This window comes from Sphaeramia orbicularis, chromosome 19 (genome assembly GCF_902148855.1).
Source record: "Sphaeramia orbicularis chromosome 19, fSphaOr1.1, whole genome shotgun sequence".
NCBI classification, from domain to species: domain Eukaryota; kingdom Metazoa; phylum Chordata; class Actinopteri; order Kurtiformes; family Apogonidae; genus Sphaeramia; species Sphaeramia orbicularis.
In genome coordinates, this window is record NC_043975.1 from 46,730,875 (window position 1) to 46,751,073 (window position 20,199).

Below are 20,199 nucleotides of genomic sequence, written 5' to 3' on the forward strand. Positions count from 1 at the left end.
GCTGCAGCTATCGATTATATTTGTAATCGATTAATGTGACAATTATTTTCTTCGATTTGTTTTTGATTACTTGATTTATTTTAATGTCTGAGACATGTCTGAAAACAAAACAAAAAAATAACAATAAAGACAAATATATGTAATGTTTGTGTGAAAGCTTCAAAAGTTTAAAACACACCCCTAAGATCACTTCTAGTATTTCTACTTAGGAAAATCAAATGATTTGTTCAGGGGCTTTTTTCAGTGGAAAGTGTTTATTTTCAGACATTGCAGGTCAAAAAGGTTGATTCGTCCCGTCATAAATGTCACTACCTTTATATTTTTACACTCCTGCTCTCTTTTAAGTTATTAGAACAAGCGGTATGTGCATGGGCTTATAGAGTTCCCACAGAAGTCAAGCCAGAAACAAGAAAATTGGAAGCCTGTTTAATGTTTTACACTTGGCACATCGGTGATTACAGCTGAGTTTTTACTGAAACACAGACTCATTAGTGGCTTCAAGCCACAAAAACAAGCTCATGATCCAGGCCCATTTTTCACCTGAAAACATCAGTGGTAGATTCCATATCGACTAATCTGTGTCCCGTGTTCAATCAGTGACAAACTGAAAAAGTGCATGCTTTCTTTTTATCGTTTTCCCGATTATCCTCTTTCTTGGATGGTCAAATGTCTCTGGAGCGTCAGCCTCATCGATCACTGATCACTTCTGTTGTGAAAATGTATTTTTCAACTCTTCTCGTCCAACTGTGTCCTCATACAAGTTGGCTATTTTCTGAAGTGGGTGAAGCTCTGACTCAACAAAAAGGAAGCTCTTGTTGTTGTCGATGTGGGTGAAGCACATGTGGCTCATACTGGACTTTTACTGAGACCACGTTCACACAGCAGGTCTTAGTGCACTATTCGGATTTTTTGGTGAAATCCAATTTTTAGGGATTTTTTGTTGAAATCCAATTTTTGGGGATTTCTGGTGTAATCACACTAAACATAAAACACACACACGCACAGGCCACTTGGCTTTTATAATATAATATAGATGTGTAAATGATAAACTGAGGCAAAATATTGTACAAACTACACATATTTTTCTTGTCAAATTTCAGGTTGTTCATGTTTGTTTATATTATTCACATTTTTACTGTAGATGTAAATATTTTCCTAATGTAATTTTACTTTTTCCACTGTTATTATATCACTGATCATACCCACTGGAGATCACATTGGTCTGTAGGTGGCCCCTGGACTAAAACCATGTTGACATCCTTGATTGTTAATATATTCAGTGTAATCTTTTTGTGTACATAGCGCTTACATTTGTTCTTTATCTCCATCATTTTAAATGTGCACATTTTGGGAATATGCAATTGGATGTATGTTTTGTTGTTTTTATTGTGGCATTTACTGTTTCTTATGCTGCAAACACTAGGACAATAAAGACTGCAGTCCTCTAAGGCTACGTTCACACAGCAGGTCTTAATGTACAGTTTGGATTTTTGGGTGAAATCTGATTTTTTTTTTTTTGTGTCCTCGTTCATATTACACATCAAATGCGACTTTTATTAGTTTTGAGTATGAACTGAATGTGACCCTGAAATGACCCACTTGAGTAAAAGTCCTGATGGAATATGTGACCACGCAGACACACACTGTGTATACGGAAGTAAATACACTTTTTCTGCTGCCCCTGGGATGCAGAATTGTGATGTTTGTCACATTTCAATGGTGTAAACATCAGATAAATGCGACCTGGCCGTTCAGACTGAAGTCACATGAAAATATCAGATACTTATCAGATTTAGGACCACATATGAAAGTGGCCTTGGTTTGTGCTGTTCAAACTGTCTTTAACAGATCAGGTACAGGCCACATATGGGCAGAAAAATCGGATCTGGGCCACATTTGCCTGCAGTCTGAACGTAGCCTACATGTCTTGGATAATAACAACATGAATCCTTTGGGAGTGTTTATATTTTTCTGTAATAATTACATCCTCTAATAATCCCCAAGACTAAGCTCAGATTGTAGAACACGGTTAGCCGGCGTCGTGCCATCTCGGATCAGACCCCTCTGATCCGGTTCTGGGGCTCTGGTGTCACATGGTCACTCCTGTCTGGTGGAGCCGACCACAGGCTTTTGGCAGTGGCTTCTCATTATTTCTGAATGGTGGAGCCAAACTGTTCGAGTCGAGCTAACACAGAGGAACAATCAAACGTTAGCGAAAGCACAGACGTTGAAGTGAAAAACGGACTTTGTGAAGCAGCAGACACAGAACCGGGTCGCAGGCACAAGACTTAACCAAGAAAAATAGTCTGTCCATTCAAAATCATTACTGCTTTGGTATTTCCCCCCATAATTTCACCTCCTTTTGACCAAAAAGCAGAGCTAAGGTAAGAAAATGGACCAAGGTGTGGCTGTCAGCTCCATGCTACTGTTCTTCCAGCACCAATTTAAGACATTTTTCCTTCCTACTCAAAAACTGTAGCATTTTTGTTTCTTTCTTGAGCTTTTACCTATTTGAAAAAATACAGTGTGTGGGGAAATAAGAAGGTGTGATAATAAGTCATACCCTATATGGACACAAGTATGTGGACACGTTGAATTCAGGTGTTTCTTTTCTAACAGAGGTCTGGGATACAAAACAATAATGACTAATGTATCTGAAGGATTGTTTTCTGTGTGAATACATTCATGCCTTGGCCAGAAGACACCAGACAAACCAATCTGTTTATTGAAACTGAAAACCTTTACCAAGCACGTTATATGAGGCTGTTTGATATGAGGATTAATCATTTCAGGACACTATTTTTTATACCCTAGAGCCAAATAGAACGGTTTATACACACACACACACACACACACACACACACACACACACACAAACACACACACACACACACACACGAATCCAGCTGTTTCTTCCATGTCCCATATTATATGGCTAAAGACAATATTATATTTCATTATATTATATTTGATTATATTATATTTGATTATATTTAGCAGAATTTTTCCTCTTTGTTCTGAATTTTGTGTAAAGATGTTACCAAGTGACTTCATAAAGGTGACAGAGTGGTGCAGACTGAGTAGCTCTGGTGTTTAAAGGCCATCTAATATTTTTAAAATACTGTTTATCTCCGTGTTTTTCAACCTTGGGGTCGGGACCCCATGTGGGGTCACCTGAAATTTCCAATAATTGATAAATAAAAATAAAATTACTAATAAAAAATATATGGTGAGTTGAGAGAGACAATCACAATCCATAAAAGACATGACAAACTGTGAAGCTGAAACTGCAGCACTGTGGTTCTGTTTATCTGTCAAATGTTCATTGTGGTCGGTTTAAGTTCTTTCATAATTCATAGTTTGAGTTCTTGTTTGTTCAGTATTAATTGTCAGCCTTGTAAATCACAGCTGGACTGACTGTACATATCCTGACCAAGGAAAATCCAATTCTCCTTTTGTGCAGTAATCTACACCTGGATTTTCTGCCTCCGTCCATAATATTATACATTATATAGACTAAATATCCTCTAAAATTAATGTTTATTTGCAACATAGTATAGCAAACTATTACATGATCAAAAACAAATTAATTCTAGCAACAACAACAAAAAAGTCTCTGTTTTGAATGTCTGGGGTGGCCAGAAATTTGAGATGTTAAAATGAGTTCACAAGCCAAAAAAGGTTGAAAAACACTGATTTATCTACTCACACCAGTTAGATGTAAGCCTATGTTTGACTACATTGTGTGGTCTATTCCATCACTGGCTGTGTTCTGTAGTAAATGCCATACAGTTCTGACTATACATTCCATACCTTCTGTGACAGCCTGTTTGTTTTTTATGCAAACAGAAATGCTGCTAAATAGACGGTTGTCTCTTTATGATTATTAGACTTTAGCAAATTGGTCGCATGGCAGCACAGTGAGTGTGTAGTTCAGTAGATATGTATTGGACTCCAATGCAGAAGACCTGGGACTGACTCCTGCGTGAATCTGTCTTTTTTATTCTGCACATTTTCAAATGGGGGTGGGGGGGTGGGCAGGTAAATCCACCATTGATGCTACTTTGATAATGTTGCCTTGAGTGTAATAAAAATGCTTTCAGGCCGCAGAGTGAACATAAAGCAGATGATTAAACATGTCTGAACGTCACAGGTAACAAAGTTTAGTCCTGTTCAGAACATTACACCTCCATTTATTTTATGGACTGAAATATTACTAATTCTGCAGCAAAACCTGCTGTGTTCACGTTCTCTCATATTCACCTGGACTTGAATTCAGTTTGGTTGACAGATTTTGGAAGGTGATGGCATCAAGACAAAAAAATCAGAGCCTGTCTGAGCCTGGCTTTAATTTGGACTTAAGGTACTTTAGCACCAACAAGCTGAAACAACTGAGCATGATCTGCAATTCAGCTTATGTTTGGAACTCGGAAGGAAACAAAGTAGAGCAAAGATGCCATGGAAAAGGAAACTTTTCCAAAAAGATCACTTCTCCATGTTTATCTGCCCTCTGACTCTGAAATTCAAGATCCCCAGAGAATCACACACACTGAATCTGTAAATCCCACATGAGTCCTCGCCGTGGTGTAAATTAGAGTTCAAAGTGAACACAGAATGGGGCAGCTCCACCCCTGGAGCACCACAGCAGCGTGGCTCTCATTAAATCCACACACACATTCACTTCCATGCCCACACAAACACTCATGCCCGGCTGCATTTACATTCACCACAAACTGAACCTGAGGCTGGGTTTGTCTCAGTTTCTCATGCATGTTTGTCACGTCCAGATACAGATGCTAAAATATCTTCTCACTCTTGTAGGAACTGAAGCGTCTGGTTGAGAATCTTCTTTTTCCACTGATACTAAGGCTGCGTTTACATGTAGTTGGTATCTGGCAAAACGGACACTTTTCTCTGCATTTGTGCCTATACAGGGGTTGGACAAAATAATGGAAACACCTTCACCTCAAGATGATAATGCCCCAATCCATACAGCTAGAATTGTTAAAGAATGGCATGAGGAACATTCTAATGAAGTTGAGCATCTCGTATGGCCGGCACAGTCCCAGGACCTCAACATTATTGAGCATTTATGGTCAGTTTTAGAGATTCAAGTAAGACGTCGATTTCCACCGCCATCATCTCTAAAAGAGTTGGAGGGTATTCTAACTGAAGAATGGCTTAAAATTCCTTTGGAAACAATTCACAAGTTGTATGAATCAATACCTCGGAGAATTGAGGCTGTAATTGCCGCAAAAGGCGGACCTACACCATATTAAATTAAATTAAATTGATTTTTTAAGGTGTTTCCATTATTTTGTCCAACCCCTGTAGAGGGTATGCACATACGTCACTTCCCCCCTGGGCCACGCCCCTGTAAGTCAGACTGAGTGTCAAAAACCAACCTGCTCAACATGACGGAGTATAGCAGTAAACACAGCCAGAGCGGGAAAATGTGAAATATGAAATTAAATGAAGGACAAGTGGACTGGACATGGATCACAAACATTGACATGTGACCTGAAATGAAGGATCCAGACCTGATCCAGGGTGGAGGGGATCATCGCTATTTTTACCTGAAACAAATATGCATGGTTTCATCATTACTGACAACCAGGGTCCAAAACTAGGGCCCAGAACCAGCTGATCCAAAGTGCATTTACACTAGACCGTGGACTGACCCCAGTGAATATATGCATGATCTACTGGGACTGAGGAGATTTACTGAGTCTAGTTCAGATCAAGTACTTTATACAACAGATACTACTGCTGTGGACCAGCAGGGGACCACTGGATTCTGGGAAATTATATTTTTCCACCTGTTTTTAAATTACCACATTATTCTCTTAATATTATGGCTTTATTGTCAGAATATGACGACTTTAATCTCATCAACGAACGGCATTTTTGTTAAATTATGAGGTTTTTTTTATAACTATGACTTGATTCTCATAACATTGTGATTCTTTTTGTATTTCACTTTATTATCAGAAAATTACAGGTTTTATATTAATATTTTATGACTTTATACTCGTAGTGACAAGTGTTTTTATTTTCTTATGTGGTCCTAATACTCCATCGTAGCTTTATTCTCCAGTTCCCCCCGTATTTGAATGTGGAAGACCTGGGATTGATTCCCGGTCAAAGTGGTCATTTTCAGCTCAATCAAGAGAATCAAATGGTTTTTTTTAAAGATTTTTTTTCTACTTGTTACCTTTATTTTAAGACTTCAATTCCTATATCCAGTTCAGTCAGAGATGAAAACTCCTCATTTAAAGTAATTCTGTCTTAAATTAGTGTGATTTTATTTCTTGTACTAAGTACTGTTTGCTAAAATTCTAGCATTTTGTCTAGTTTTAAGACGCATAATGGTGTTTTAGTTGATAGACTTTTTTGGCTTGTTTAAAGAATTCGAGCCAAGAATTTGTTTCTGACCCCATTGGCAGATATTTTGCTCAATATAAGGCAATTTGACCAAATTTAGGAATATTAGGTTTATTTCTAGAAGGGCATTTTTTGCAGTGGCTAAGATTAAAACGAACAGCAGTCAGAAGAGTACATTATGTTAGGTTTTCATCTTGTGTTAGATAATAATAATAAAACATAGAAAAGGAGAAAAACCTACGTCTAGTTAAACTATAGTAAAAGCACTTTACAGTCTCTGTGCAGCAACTTCAATAAAAAAAAAAAGAAAATGTACTGAAAAGAAAGCAGTAGAAAACATAATCTGTGTCTGACATGTTGACGATCCTCGACTGAGGTCCCTGAAGACGCCGTCAGTTTGGCCCCGAGGTTTCCAGAGAATCGTTATCTTTTATAAGAGCATGTTTAAGTGCTTTAGTCTGGCTTAGCATGAGCTCATCCTGCAGAACTGAGTAACTGGGAAGAGACGGCCCGGATCCACCATAAATGAGCTTAAACTGGGCAAATGAAAAGCCAAGACTGCACCGACGTCTGTGTGTGTGGCCTCGTATTTAGGACGTCACGCAAGAGACACATCGCTGGAAGACCATTCACTTCCTCAACAAAGACCGAACATCTGGGGAAGCTTGACGACCAGTTTGTTGGACTGAAAACGCTGATGTTTTTCAAGTTAATTTATTCTGTGATCAGTGTTTATGACAAACAGTAAAATGGTCCTTTATTCTGATGAATAATTGAAGTGACATGAAGTGATCTAAACCCAAAATCTTGGATCATTTCAGTATTAATACACACATTTGCTTAATTAAACTGAGATAACAGATTATATTATATAGATTATGTGAACAAAATCTTTTAACTGACTGGAACAAATGGATTTTATCCAGTATTTTATTTCAGAAATAGTTCCACAACTGCCATGAAACTGAGGAGGTGGTTAGAAGTAATGTATTTTACCACATATATTATTTACAATCTACATGACCAAGCACTGTCACTTATTGCAATGTAGATGATTTTTTTTTCTCAACTTTATTGAAAATATGTAGGTATACAAGACATATAAATTTTGAACAAACAAACATCAAGATGTCAAAAAGAAAAAGCATTTGAACAAATGAATTTAAGAAAAAAATGCATAGATTTAAAGACACAAAGTAGAATAGACAAATAATACAAAAAACCCCGACATATCCAACAAAACTAAATAAATAAATACATCAGAGAATTCTCTCTAAATTGCCAGAGTGCTACTGCTTTTCTTGTTAAAGATAAATTCTAAAGATTTAATATATTTTTCAAATTCCACCAGGAAGATTTTAAAATGTGGGGTGTGTTTTGGTATATTTATTTTTGTGTATATGAAATTTTCCAAATAAGATGATCAAATTACAACAAATTCTAAATTACGAATGTCATGTTCAAAATATGTAATTACATTTTGAGATGTTATAGTTATTTTTTCATTACTTTTAGATATGATATATTTTTCAATTTTAGACCAGAAGTTAGAAGAGTGTTCACACAGAAAGAATAAGTGTAGAGAAGTTTCAGGACAAGAATGACAAAAGTTACACATCAGAAAATCGAGACAAAATTGCAATGTAGATGATAAATAGATTTTTGGTCCAAAGGTTAGTCCATATTACGCTTGAATGTCTTTGGCATCTTCATCAAACAGAACATTACAGTTTAATGAAATAAAAAAGATAAAATAGAATAAATAAATACAATAAATAAATACATACGGGTGTAATTATATTTAAAACTAGGACACTCTTTGTAGGAAGCCATAAATGCTACAATAAACTTTTCTTTTTTTTCCCTTACTGTCTGAGGTAATAATCTGGGATGGATCTCTGATTAATGCATGAACCACAGATGCACTGACATGGATGTGGTTTAAGAGACACAGATAGATCTACCCCTGCAAACCAGGTCTTCCTCTTAATGCAGAGACCTTACAAGCACATAAAGTAAAAGCCTCCGCGCTCGGCCTCAGCAGGTCAGCAGGGCAGTATCAGTGAGAGCAGCAGGGATCTTTAATGATTTCCCAGGGAAAAGAGAGGAGGTAAGATGGAAACAAGATCTGTGAGGAAGTGTGGCTGTATGAGGGATGTGGGTGCTTTACACATCTGGATGTGAAAGCAGGCACAATGAAATACATGAGCCCCGACACAGCGTGAGCTATCAGTGCCTGGATAAAGGAAGAAGCCCTGGAGGAAACACATTAGCCAATCAGATGTCAGCATTTATGACCACATGAGGATAAAAAAAAAAAAAATGTGATTTTTGTGCTTACAGCCCCTCTACTTCTGCAACAAAATGACTTTATTTTTAACCCTTTAATGACAGCAGTCGCTCTGGTGCTACATTTTGCACTTTACACAAGATCCTTATGCAGGTCTTGAAAGTCTTAAAGGGCTCGTATTTGTCTAAACCCACGTTTATTAGTCATTGGTTCATTTATTTATGTATTTGGACCCTAATAGTTCAGAAAGCTTTAATTGGAACCCTCCAGCTGCTGCAAAACTACCTTTATATTCATTTGGACAAAAATCAAGTGGATTTCTACAACCCATTTTAATTCCTGTTTAATTTGTTACACATCTAACTAGTTACCTCATGACATTTGCACTTATAAGGTCCAGACTTCTGACGAATATTCCTCAGAGTATGCCATAATTGTTTACCAGCAGCAGCGGTTGTAGTCCATACTGAAAATATGTCCAAACATGGAGTCGATTACCTAAAATGTTCAGTTGTTGGTTGTTAACAAACACAAGTGGTTGAACGGGACAGAAAGCAATGTCAACAACCCGGAAGGGGGTAGGGCAGTGTTTTTCAACCTCGGGGTCGGGACCCTGTGTGGGGTCGCCTGGAATTCAAATGGGGTCGCCTGAAATTTTGATTGATAAAAAAACAAAACAAACCAAAACAATGTACTAATAAAAAATATTTGGTGAGTTGGTAGAGATAATCTCTGTCCATAACAGACATGACAAACTATGAGTCTGAAACTGCAGCACTGTGGTTCTGTTTATCTGTCAAATGTTCATTGTGGTCGGTTTCAGATGCTGCAGCTCTTTCATAATTCATAGTTTCAGTTCTTGTTTGTTCAGTATTAATTGTCAGCCTTCTAAATCCAAGCTGGACTGACTGTACATATCCTGACCAAGGAAAATCTAATTCTCACTTTGTGCAGTAATCTACACCTGGATTTACTGCCTCCGTCCACAATAATATATATGATATAGACTAAATGTCCTCTAAAATTAATGTTTATTTGCAATATAGTATAGCAAACTATTACATGATCAAAAACAAATTGATTTTAGCAAAAAAAAAAAAAAAAAAAAAAAAAAAGTCTCTGTTGAATGTCTGGGTGGCCAGAAATTTGTTAAAATGGGGTCACGAGCCAAAAAAGGTTGGGCAGCACTAGGGTGGGGTCATGTGCATTTAAAGGGCCAGTGCTCAAATATAAAACAAATAGGGTTTTAGATGGACCTGTGGAGTCGAATTAATGAAGAATTCAGACCCAAGCAGAGCATTCACAGTTTATGTAGACCACAGCGAAATGTTGGAAAATGCACAATTCCATTAAAAAAAGCAAAATATCACTCCTTTAAAAAGTATGGAATTTTAAAATGCTGTTTTACAGACCTTGAAAAGTCTGTAATTTTGTGTGGAAAGTCTTAATAAAGTATGGAAAAACGTTTCTCTCATAGTCGAATTTTAGAGTATGCACAAAGGCACATAATCTTGTAAAATAAGGAATTCATAAGTAAAGCATATTATTCAGTTGGTTATTCATTCATTCATTCATTTTCTGAACCCGCTTTATCCTCACTAGGGTCACGGGGGTCGCTTGGAGCCTATCCCAGCTACATAGGGGTGAAGGCGGGGTACACCCTGGACAAGTCGCCAGTTCATCACAGGGCTGAACATATAGAGACAAACAATCACTCTGACATTCACACCAATGGGCAATTTAGATTAACCAATTAACCTATTAGTGCATGTCTTTGGATGGTGGGAGGAAGCCGGAGTACCCAGAGAGAACCCACGCAGACACGAGGAGAACATGCAAACTCCACACAGAAAGGTCCCACCCCCCGTTGGCTGGTGTTGGAATCGAATCCAGGACCTTCTTGCTGTGAGGCACAAGTGCTAACCACTGCACCACTGCGTCGCCTATTCAGTTGGTTAGTTTCAGTTTATTTTGAATATGCAACAAAACAAAGTGATCCTACTTCAGTCCTTAGAAATAAAACAGATTACAAGAAAACATATATATACACACACACACACACACACACACACACACACGTGAAAACAAAATTTGACTACATATTTGAAAAGGAGTGGGAGGAAGTATGACTTCTAACACTTATAAAACATATTAAAATCTTGGTATGATTTCCCTTACCGGTCAGTGCTGCAGTGATTCTAGTGAAACTTGTTTGTGCAATATCCATACACTTTTGTGATTTTCATATGTTTTTGAAAATGTGTCTGTCTGTAAAACATAATTTCCTGTGAATTATGCGTTGATTCATACATTTATTAAAATGAACTTTTCTGCTACACACAACAGGTACAGTATCAACCACAAAAACAGGCACATAAGTATTAAAGTACATAATGTCAATGTCTGGGGAAAAAATTGCAGTTTTGAAAAAGTCTGGAATTTTTATTTGGATAAAGAGCAAACACCCTGTCCACAGCCTTCAAATTACTGTAATTCCTGAACTGTTTGCACAGTCCACAAAATTCAAACAGCATTAGAAAGCTGAGATTTTGAACTTTTTGACCCTTTATAACACTTTACCCCAGAGGCCCCCATTGATTGTGTGCTGGCCTGTTATCTTGGCAGTCTTAAAAGGGTCCATATCTCTTTAGGTCCCACCATTTGAACTATTGATTAAGTACCAACATCTCAGTGTCATGTCAACCAAATATCAACTCCTCATGTACCAATGCTGAGCCATGGCATCACATGTAGATGGACTGTTATGTGATTATACACGGGTTTATGGGTTGCTCTGACAGATAATTGGTTTATGCTTAAAAACAACTTGGTGGAGGTTAAGGAAAGCGGTCATGGGAAGGGTTAAGCTACGAAAGATGAGACAGAGAAAATAACCCCTGGTCTCCTGTGTGGAAGTCTACAAACTGGGTTTTACTACCAAAAGCCATCTGGCCCATGTTGTCAATGTCCGACACCTGAGGACTTATATCAACTTCTATATAGTGTCAAACATTAAAGCCATAGGAAGCCCTAAAGCACACACCAATGATGCATGATCAAGAGGCACAATGTGACAACTTGGGAGTGGGAACAGCTCTTTAAACAGGATGTATGTTTTGTGTAAAACTGAAGTTCTCTCAAAAACTATGTAGTTGTTTCATTACTTACAGCAACTATAACATTGTGTTTCATGTCGTGGAAACACAGTCAGTCTCTGACTCATGACTCATTCAATGATAACAACTTAGATTTAGCAACTTTTTCCTTGGAACTTTTTTTTTTTTTCTCAAAAAGCCGCTATCAGCAAATTTAGCTGCTTTTAAAATTTGTTTGGAATTTTTTAGCAACTTTTAAAAAGTCACTCAAACACATATTTTTTCTCTAAATGACACCAAATGATTTCCTGTGTCCCAGTCATACAAACTCACGGTCTCTGTGTAAATGGAAAAGTCAGTGTTTCACACTTAGACACTTTGTTGGTATATTTAGTGATTTTTCAGACCCCTCTACTGACTCTTTGTCCAAAAAGTCACTAGTGACAAATCAAACACCTTTTTCTGGTGTTACTGGAGACTTTTGGAGACTCTGACGTTAAAACACATATTGTTTATTGTCTAAAACAAATCACTGAATATAAATCAGTTCCATTGACATTGACAGTTTTCTCTATTGTCTCTTTTTAGTCCATTTCAATTGTTCATGTAGACTGAAAATTAAAAATGTTCTGGTTCTAAATGTTCCTGTTTTACTGTGACTTGTTGTCATCTCCTGAGTGGACCGTAAGGTTATAAACCAAACCAAACTGAAGAAAATGAAGAGAAAAACTAAACAAACCAATAAATAACTAACCTCAATAACTGGTCCAGAGTGTCTCTTTTTGGTCACTTTAGCCGGTCCCCAAGCCCAGATAAAGGACGGTTGGAACTGGAACATTAAAAAAAGTAGAATAGACAGAGTGTAGTTCATTTGTCGTTCTAAACATACTTAGGCTGTTTTTATTCTCACATTTTGTCTCTAACACAATGTTATTCCTCAGTCCTACATCTTTCATTACAATTACATGAACATTTACAATTATACAAATTAGGTAATGATAGCAACTTAGCAACTTCTAGTTACTTTTAGAACAAACAATCGATACTTTCAATAGTCTCTTTTCCATTGACCCTCAAATTGCACAAATATAGCTTGCCCATAAAAATTTACCTAATGAAAAAATGACAATTTCGACAAAACTTTTGTTTTTCAATTAAAAGTTTTTGCGGTGGCAAGAGGTGGTTTTCCAGGCATAGTGCAAATGGTATTTCACGCAAAACCGCAATGGCAAGACCTTTTTTCACAACTAGAGTCACATGAATAAAAAAAAAAAATGGATGTTGACAGATGTTACAACAAGCGAAGAAGAAGAGTTTTAAAAGAAACATGGTGCGGTATGTGTGGACACACCAGGAAATGGAAAAATGTTTTAATTTAGTATGGGATAGAGGGGGAATATATAATAACAATGAATATATCTGTAAATCAACATGATATTTACATTCGTCGCCATGTTTATGGAATGACTTCTCATGTCACCTCACAATAATAAATAAATCATCACATTTGAGATTTAATGAAAAAAAACTGACATTACGCTCTTCTGTTTTTTTCAACAATTAGTAAATATCGGTAAAGTTTTGCGCAGATGTCTGATGGAAAAGCGACTACTGACTTTTCCATCCACAGACAGACCATGGGTTTATATGACTGGGACACAGGAAATCATTTGGTGTCATTTAGAAGAAAAATGTGTGTGTTTTAACATTTGAGTCACTTTTTAAAAATTTGCTCAGAAACTTTTAGCAACATTTGAAAAGTAGGTATTTGTTGCTCTGTACATTTTGGGGAAAAAAGAAGAGTTTTAAAAGAAACATGGCGCTGTATGTGTGGACAAACCAGGAAATGGAATAATTTTGTAATTTTTTTTTAGTATGGGATAGAGGAGTAATACATAATAATGATAAATATATTTGTAAATTAACATGATTAAGAGGAAAGTATATATATATATATATATATATATATATATATATATATATATATATATATATATATATATATATATATATATATATATATATACACACACACAGGGTGGGGAAGCAAAATTTACAATATTTTGAGGCAGGGATTGAAAGACAGTGTATGACCAATTAGTTTATTGAAAGTCATGAGAATTTATTTGCCACAAGAAAATTGACATAATAGAAAATGTTTTTATTCTATGTGTCCTCCTTCTTTCTCAATAACTGCCTTCACACGCTTCCTGAAACTTGCGCAAGTGTTCCTCAAATATTGGGGTGACAACTTCTCCCATTCTTCTTTAATAGTATCTTCCAGACTTTCTGGTAATAGTTTTGCTCATAGTCATTCTCTTCTTTCCATTATAAACAGTCTTTATGGACACTCCAACTATTTTTGAAATCTCCTTTGGTGTGACGAGTGCATTCAGCAAATCACACACTCTTTGACGTTTGCTTTCCTGATTACTCATATGGGCAAAAGTTTCTGAAAAGGTATGGATAATAGTGTTAGGTATGATTATGACATCAATACATGTTTGGTTTCAAAACAATTGACGTAGTGCCTGCTGAGAAAAAACAACTAAATGTTCATTGTAAATTTTGCTTCCCCACCCTGTATGTATATATATGTATATATATGTATATATATATATATATATATATATATATATATATATATATATATATATAGAGAGAGAGAGAGAGAGAGAGAGAGAGAGAGAGAGAGAGAGAGATATTAAGGAGAGCTGTAAGTGTATTGATGCGGCCCATAACAACTGTCAAAGTTTCGCATGTGGCCCCATAGGAAACTTAACTGCCCACTCCTGTACTAGACAGTCCCTGACAATAGAATGAACCAGGTATAGATGAGCTGGGGTGTCTGCGCTCCACAAAGAATCCAACACAGAGTCTTTTTAACATGTAGCAAAAGTGCCGTTCCATCCCAACAAGTGCACGTGTTCAACAAGGAGGCCTCAGTGTTCCCAGTAAAGTTAGACTGCACAGAGAAACAGTCAAACTGTGGAGGACACCCAGCCTCCCATTTACAGATGCCAAATAACTGCTCAACGATGGTTTCTTTGGTTTAATGGTAATAACTTAAATTACAAAATGCTTTATGCGACATTACTAATAAATGTGTGTTTGCCTATGTAGATTTATATGTGTGATTTGTGCTTCCTGTTTCGGAGACGTATGAGGCTGCATCAGTGCCTTGGTATGACAGACAGCGCTTACATCACACACAGGGAATACATCAACTTCTGGACCGGCCGAGGATAGGAAAAGAGTGAGCACATTGAAGTCAGACAGAAGCGCTGGGCTCTGCTCTCTTATTTCCTCCAACTAAACACAGGTTAAATGCTTTTCTCTAACGCCGACTGCTGCCGGTGTACGACAGCGCAAACACACAAGCTCACATACTAAAACCATTTATTTCCATACGCAATGAACACTTAGTTCATCTCAAAAGGTCATCAGGAAAGAGAGAACAAAGCTGACATTTTGGATTTACCTTGGGGATTTGCATTGCATTGCAATGGCTGATAAAGTCCAAAACCAACCACAAATACACCCAACACACAATCACACAAACACATTAAACTGTGAGAGATTAGCCACTTTAGGTCCAGCGACAGTCACAGAGCACAAAGTCCATTTGAGCAAATTTGTCACTGTAGTTGCTCCCTTAAGACCCCCACATTGTTCTGAGACGTGTCGGGGCCACGTAAAGTTTGAATTAGACCAGGCGCCCGACTAAAACCACTTGGGTAAAATTAGGCATGAGGGTCGGCTTTCTCTCACAGTCTGTTTTAGGGGATTAGATGACGTTTTAAGTTATTGGAGAACTAATATGCATGATTAAAATGGCTGATTATTGTACAAAATGGGGGTGGGTTTTATTGGGGCAGTGCAATAAGCAGGGAATGGGCTGGGTGGTTTTAGAGGCCGACTAAGGTCCAGGGTGAGATTATAATGCCTTATTTAACACTCGATCTGCGGATAGCGGGCAGTGAACTGCTAGTGAACCTTGAGGCCTGACATTAGAACAATGTGTGCAAATGGTTTCTTGACGTTTAGTTGCTTTTTGTAGTTTCACAGAAGTGTTTTCTTAGAGTAACCTCCAGGGCAGTGGAAGGAGGGGGTCGTTTAAAGTGAAGCAAAGGTATCGAATGACGCTGGTGTCCAAATTAGAACAGGGGCATGAATCATAAAGCAAGTTCAGCCTTCTGTTACCCAACAATAACTGAAACCCTACGCAGTGTCTTAACAGTAAATATCAACTTGTCTTGTCAACTGAGGATTTAGTTAAGGGGCAAAGGTTTGGCCTCAGCCCTGACAGGGGCCCAACCCCCACTAACAAATATAATATATAGACCTGAGGTCTTTTTAAATATGGGCAAGGATCTTATGAAACTAACTCTGAACCTAAACAGTTCCTAATATCAAAATATTCCAAGAACATTTGGATTCAGAAAGAACCTGTTCTGACTTCCAAAGGTTTTTTGTGCTGAACACTAATTGAACACTAACTGAACACTAGTTGATGTCTCCCTATAAACAATAGTAATTCATTATGAGTTCACCTAAAACCCTGAAGATGCACCTATTTGCTTATCCATCTCCTCCACTTCTCTAACCCACGGTTGTGTTTCAGACTAAATAACTGTCTACATTTCCTCTTGAGACCCAGCAAATCATTTTTGTCTTCTGTAGGGTAAAAGACTTTCACAGCTTTCCTAAAAAGCTGCTTTACTAAAAAAAAAAAAAAAACAAGAAGAAGAAGAAAAAAATGCTGTCCGCTGCAAAGGACATCCCAATAAAAAAAAACTGAATATAAAAATGTGTCTGAAAAAACTGTTACATTATACTGTTTCCAATCAAGAAGATTATTTAATGTAAAAAAAAAAAAAAAAAAAAAAAAAAAAAAGCCAAAACTTTTACTTTTAACCCAGGCCTCAGGACGATATGGTAGAAGTCATTATTTTTCATAGTCAAAAGGCTGGTGATGCAACAGTTTTTTCAGATAGATTTTTAAATTTTTGTTGTATGGAATGTGCTTTGTTGTGGACAGTTTTTAATTTTATTTTATTTTTATTTCCTCACAGTAAAACTTGGAAACTCCTGTCACCTACAGGGTGGGGAAGCAAAATTTACAATATTTTGAGGCAGGGATTGAAAGACAGTGTATGACCAATTAGTTTATTGAAAGTCATGAGAATTTATTTGCCACAAGAAAATTTACATAAGAGAAAATGTTTTTATTCTATGTGTCCTCCTTCTTTCTCAATAACTGCCTTCACACTCTTCCTGAAACTTGCGCAAGTGTTCCTCAAATATTGGGGTGACAACTTCTCCCATTCTTCTTTAATAGTATCTTCCAGACTTTCTTGTAATAGTTTTGCTCATAGTCATTCTCTTCTTTCCATTATAAACAGTCTTTATGGACACTCCAACTATTTTTGAAATCTCCTTTGGTGTGACGAGTGCATTCAGCAAATCACACACTCTTTGACGTTTGCTTTCCTGATTACTCATATGGGCAAAAGTTTGTGAAAAGGTATGGATAATAGTGTTAGGTATGATTATGACATCAATATATGTTTGGTTTCAAAACAATTGACGTAGTGCCTGCTGAGAAAAAACAACTAAATGTTCATAGTAAATTTTGCTTCCCCACCCTGTACAGAAAACAAAAATGTATAGTGTTGCACATGCACAATAGAAAATACAACGTAACTCCAGTTCTATGAGATTATAAATGCTAACAAACTTGTATAGCCAATGGCACATTCTTCCTCCACTATACAATGTCAATTACTCAAACATGTGAGTGCAGTTTGTGACACATGCAACTATAATAAAGAATTTAATTTTCCACAAACAAAAAAAGTGTGTGACTCTTTTGGCAAAGGCAGATCTAAACATTTTCTTTTTCATTTAATATCCTTTTATCCCTTTTTTGAATTCTTCAACACGTTATTGACCTTATTACCTTCATGCAAGACACGTCTTTGAGTTCTTCCCATCCACTTTTATTCTGGTGTCACAAACTACTGAACCTGCAGACAAAAAGCAGAGACACAGGGATGAGCCAGGCTGTTTCTAATCACCCCCTCATGTGATCTCTGTTACTCCTGCGTCTGTTTTTGTCATCACATCATGTCATTACTCCATTTGCCTCTACTTGTGTGCCTGTAATTCATATTCATAAAGATGAGGCTCCAACAGAGGTTATTTCATGCCTTTAGAGATTCAGGAAAATGATTGGTGATGTTGATCATATAACATTAAAAAAAAAAAAAAACTTCGGACAAAGAGAGCGCTGCAGAGGAAGATATATGAGGTGAGTCAGACGGATGGAACGACCACAGGAGCTTGTGTTTTTAATGTGACACAGAGGAAGAACTGAAATATGTGAACTATTGGTAAGATTAAGGTTTGATATGGACTAATCCAGTCAATATGGAGTACCTGGTGAGCTGACGATTAGAATTACAGATGCCAATAAAACAAAGTTACTAATACACTACTTCATGGCAGTTCTAGGTTCAAATAGACTGGTTTCGCTCTTTTGAAAATGTTTCGTCTCTCATCCAAGACTTCTTCAGTTCTAATAACTGGTGGGGGCAGTGGTCTGTGTAGGTGTTAATCCATATGCTAATGAGTTTAGGTGTTAGGGTCGTAGAGGGGGAGTGGCCATGGGTATTGTGTGCAAGGTTACATTTACACGTAGCCATGTAAATGGATATTTCCCACTCTCTGTTTAACCTTTTCATGCATAAGTCACTCCAGTGGACAGTTATTCCACACCTGTTCTCTTGTATATTAATGGGTTTAGTTGTTTTAGTTCCATATCAGCCAACACAGTGGACACTTACGCATCATCTCATATCCTGACATTCATACCATTACTGTAACTTTGCTGTTCTTGATAAACCTGATCTGCACTAACATGTTTGAGTGTAAATCAATTATTTGTTAGACAAGAAGGATGAAGTGAAGAATTAATAGCATTAGAATATGTTAAAATGTGAGACGACATCAGATTAGCTGCATTAAACATGTTTTTATTTCATTGTTTTCTGATATTGGGTTTTAAACACGTTTCTTTACTTCAAAAATTAAATGCATGGATATTTTTGTAACTCCACAGAAAAAAAAACTTGATTGCATTGTTTTTTTCATGCCGAAGGAGGAATAAAAACACTGAAGAAAAAAATCTTGACTAAGGTTCTCACAATTAATGCATGAAAGGGTTAAAAAAAAAAAAAAACTTTGTGTACACGTGACCGTTTTCAGAAAACTCTTCCTTTACAGGTCCTCTATTGCGGCATTTCCACTACGTGGAACTGGCTCAATTCAGCTCGGCTCGACTCGACTCGGGTACCAGGTCCTATTCCTGGAGACCGTTTCCATGACAGGATACTACTGACTTTACAGTACCTGGACGTCATAGCGATGCGGTGCGTTACTTCCGTGTCGTCTGCTCAGAGTTGCTGATAAATTTGCTCGTTGAGTGTTGTCTCATCAAGCTCATGCTGAATTTTTACGTCTGAACCTCCTCAACAAACCATGATGTAGTTTTATGGGCTGTCATCATGTGGATTAACCTACCGTTATATTTACTGTAAACTTCTGCATCTGTTTTTTGTAAAACGGCGGGTCACAGAGATGACTGTCTGACCAATCAGTGGTCTGCAGTGTTTACATGTCACATTTTAGTATCTGGTCCCCAGTCCTGGAACCTCAGCAGAGGTGTTACCAAAAAACTAGGATTTTCCACTTTCACAAAAATGGCTTCTTTGACTCCTCTCTCAAACCACGTCTTCTCTGGCCAATAGAGGGTATGCACACAAAACCAACCTGCTCAACATGATGGAGTATAGCAGTAAACACAGCCAGAGAAAAGGGAAAATGTGAAATATGAAATTAAATGAAGGACAAGTGGACTGGACATGGATCTGTACGAGCTACCAAAGAACCAAATATACATGGTTTCGTCATCACCGACAACCAGGGTCCAAAACTAGGGCCCAGAACCAGCTGATCCAAAGTGCATTTCCAGTAGACCATGTACTGACCCCAGTGAATATATGCATGATCTACTGGGACTGAGGAGATTTACTGAGTCTAGTTCAGATCAAGTACTTTATACAACACAGATACTACTGCTGTGGACCAGCAGGGCACCACTGGATTCTAGGAAATTAGGAAATTTTTCCCACCTGTTTTTAAATTACCACATTATTCTTGTAATATTATGGCTTTATTGTCAGAATATGATGACTTTGCTCTCATAAACAAATGACATTTTTGTTAAATTGTGAGGTTTTTTTTATAACTACGACTTTATTCTCATAACATTGTGATTCTTTTTGTATTCGACTTTATTCTCATAAAATTACGGGTTTTATATCGATATTTTGTGACTTTATTCTCATAGTGACAAGTGTTTTTATT

The 20,199-nt window shown here is 37.1% G+C and overlaps 1 long non-coding RNA gene across 1 annotated transcript; it reads right to left on the reverse strand.

Annotated features, from left to right (window-relative positions):
• Positions 1-1,785: 1,785 nt before the first annotated feature.
• On the reverse strand, positions 1,786-18,958 carry LOC115410102 (uncharacterized). Its single transcript, XR_003934056.1, has 3 exons — positions 18,947-18,958; positions 11,401-11,405; positions 1,786-1,918 (listed from the first exon to the last, which is right to left on the reverse strand). It is a non-coding gene; the product is annotated as an uncharacterized LOC115410102 (long non-coding RNA).
• Positions 18,959-20,199: the final 1,241 nt, after the last annotated feature.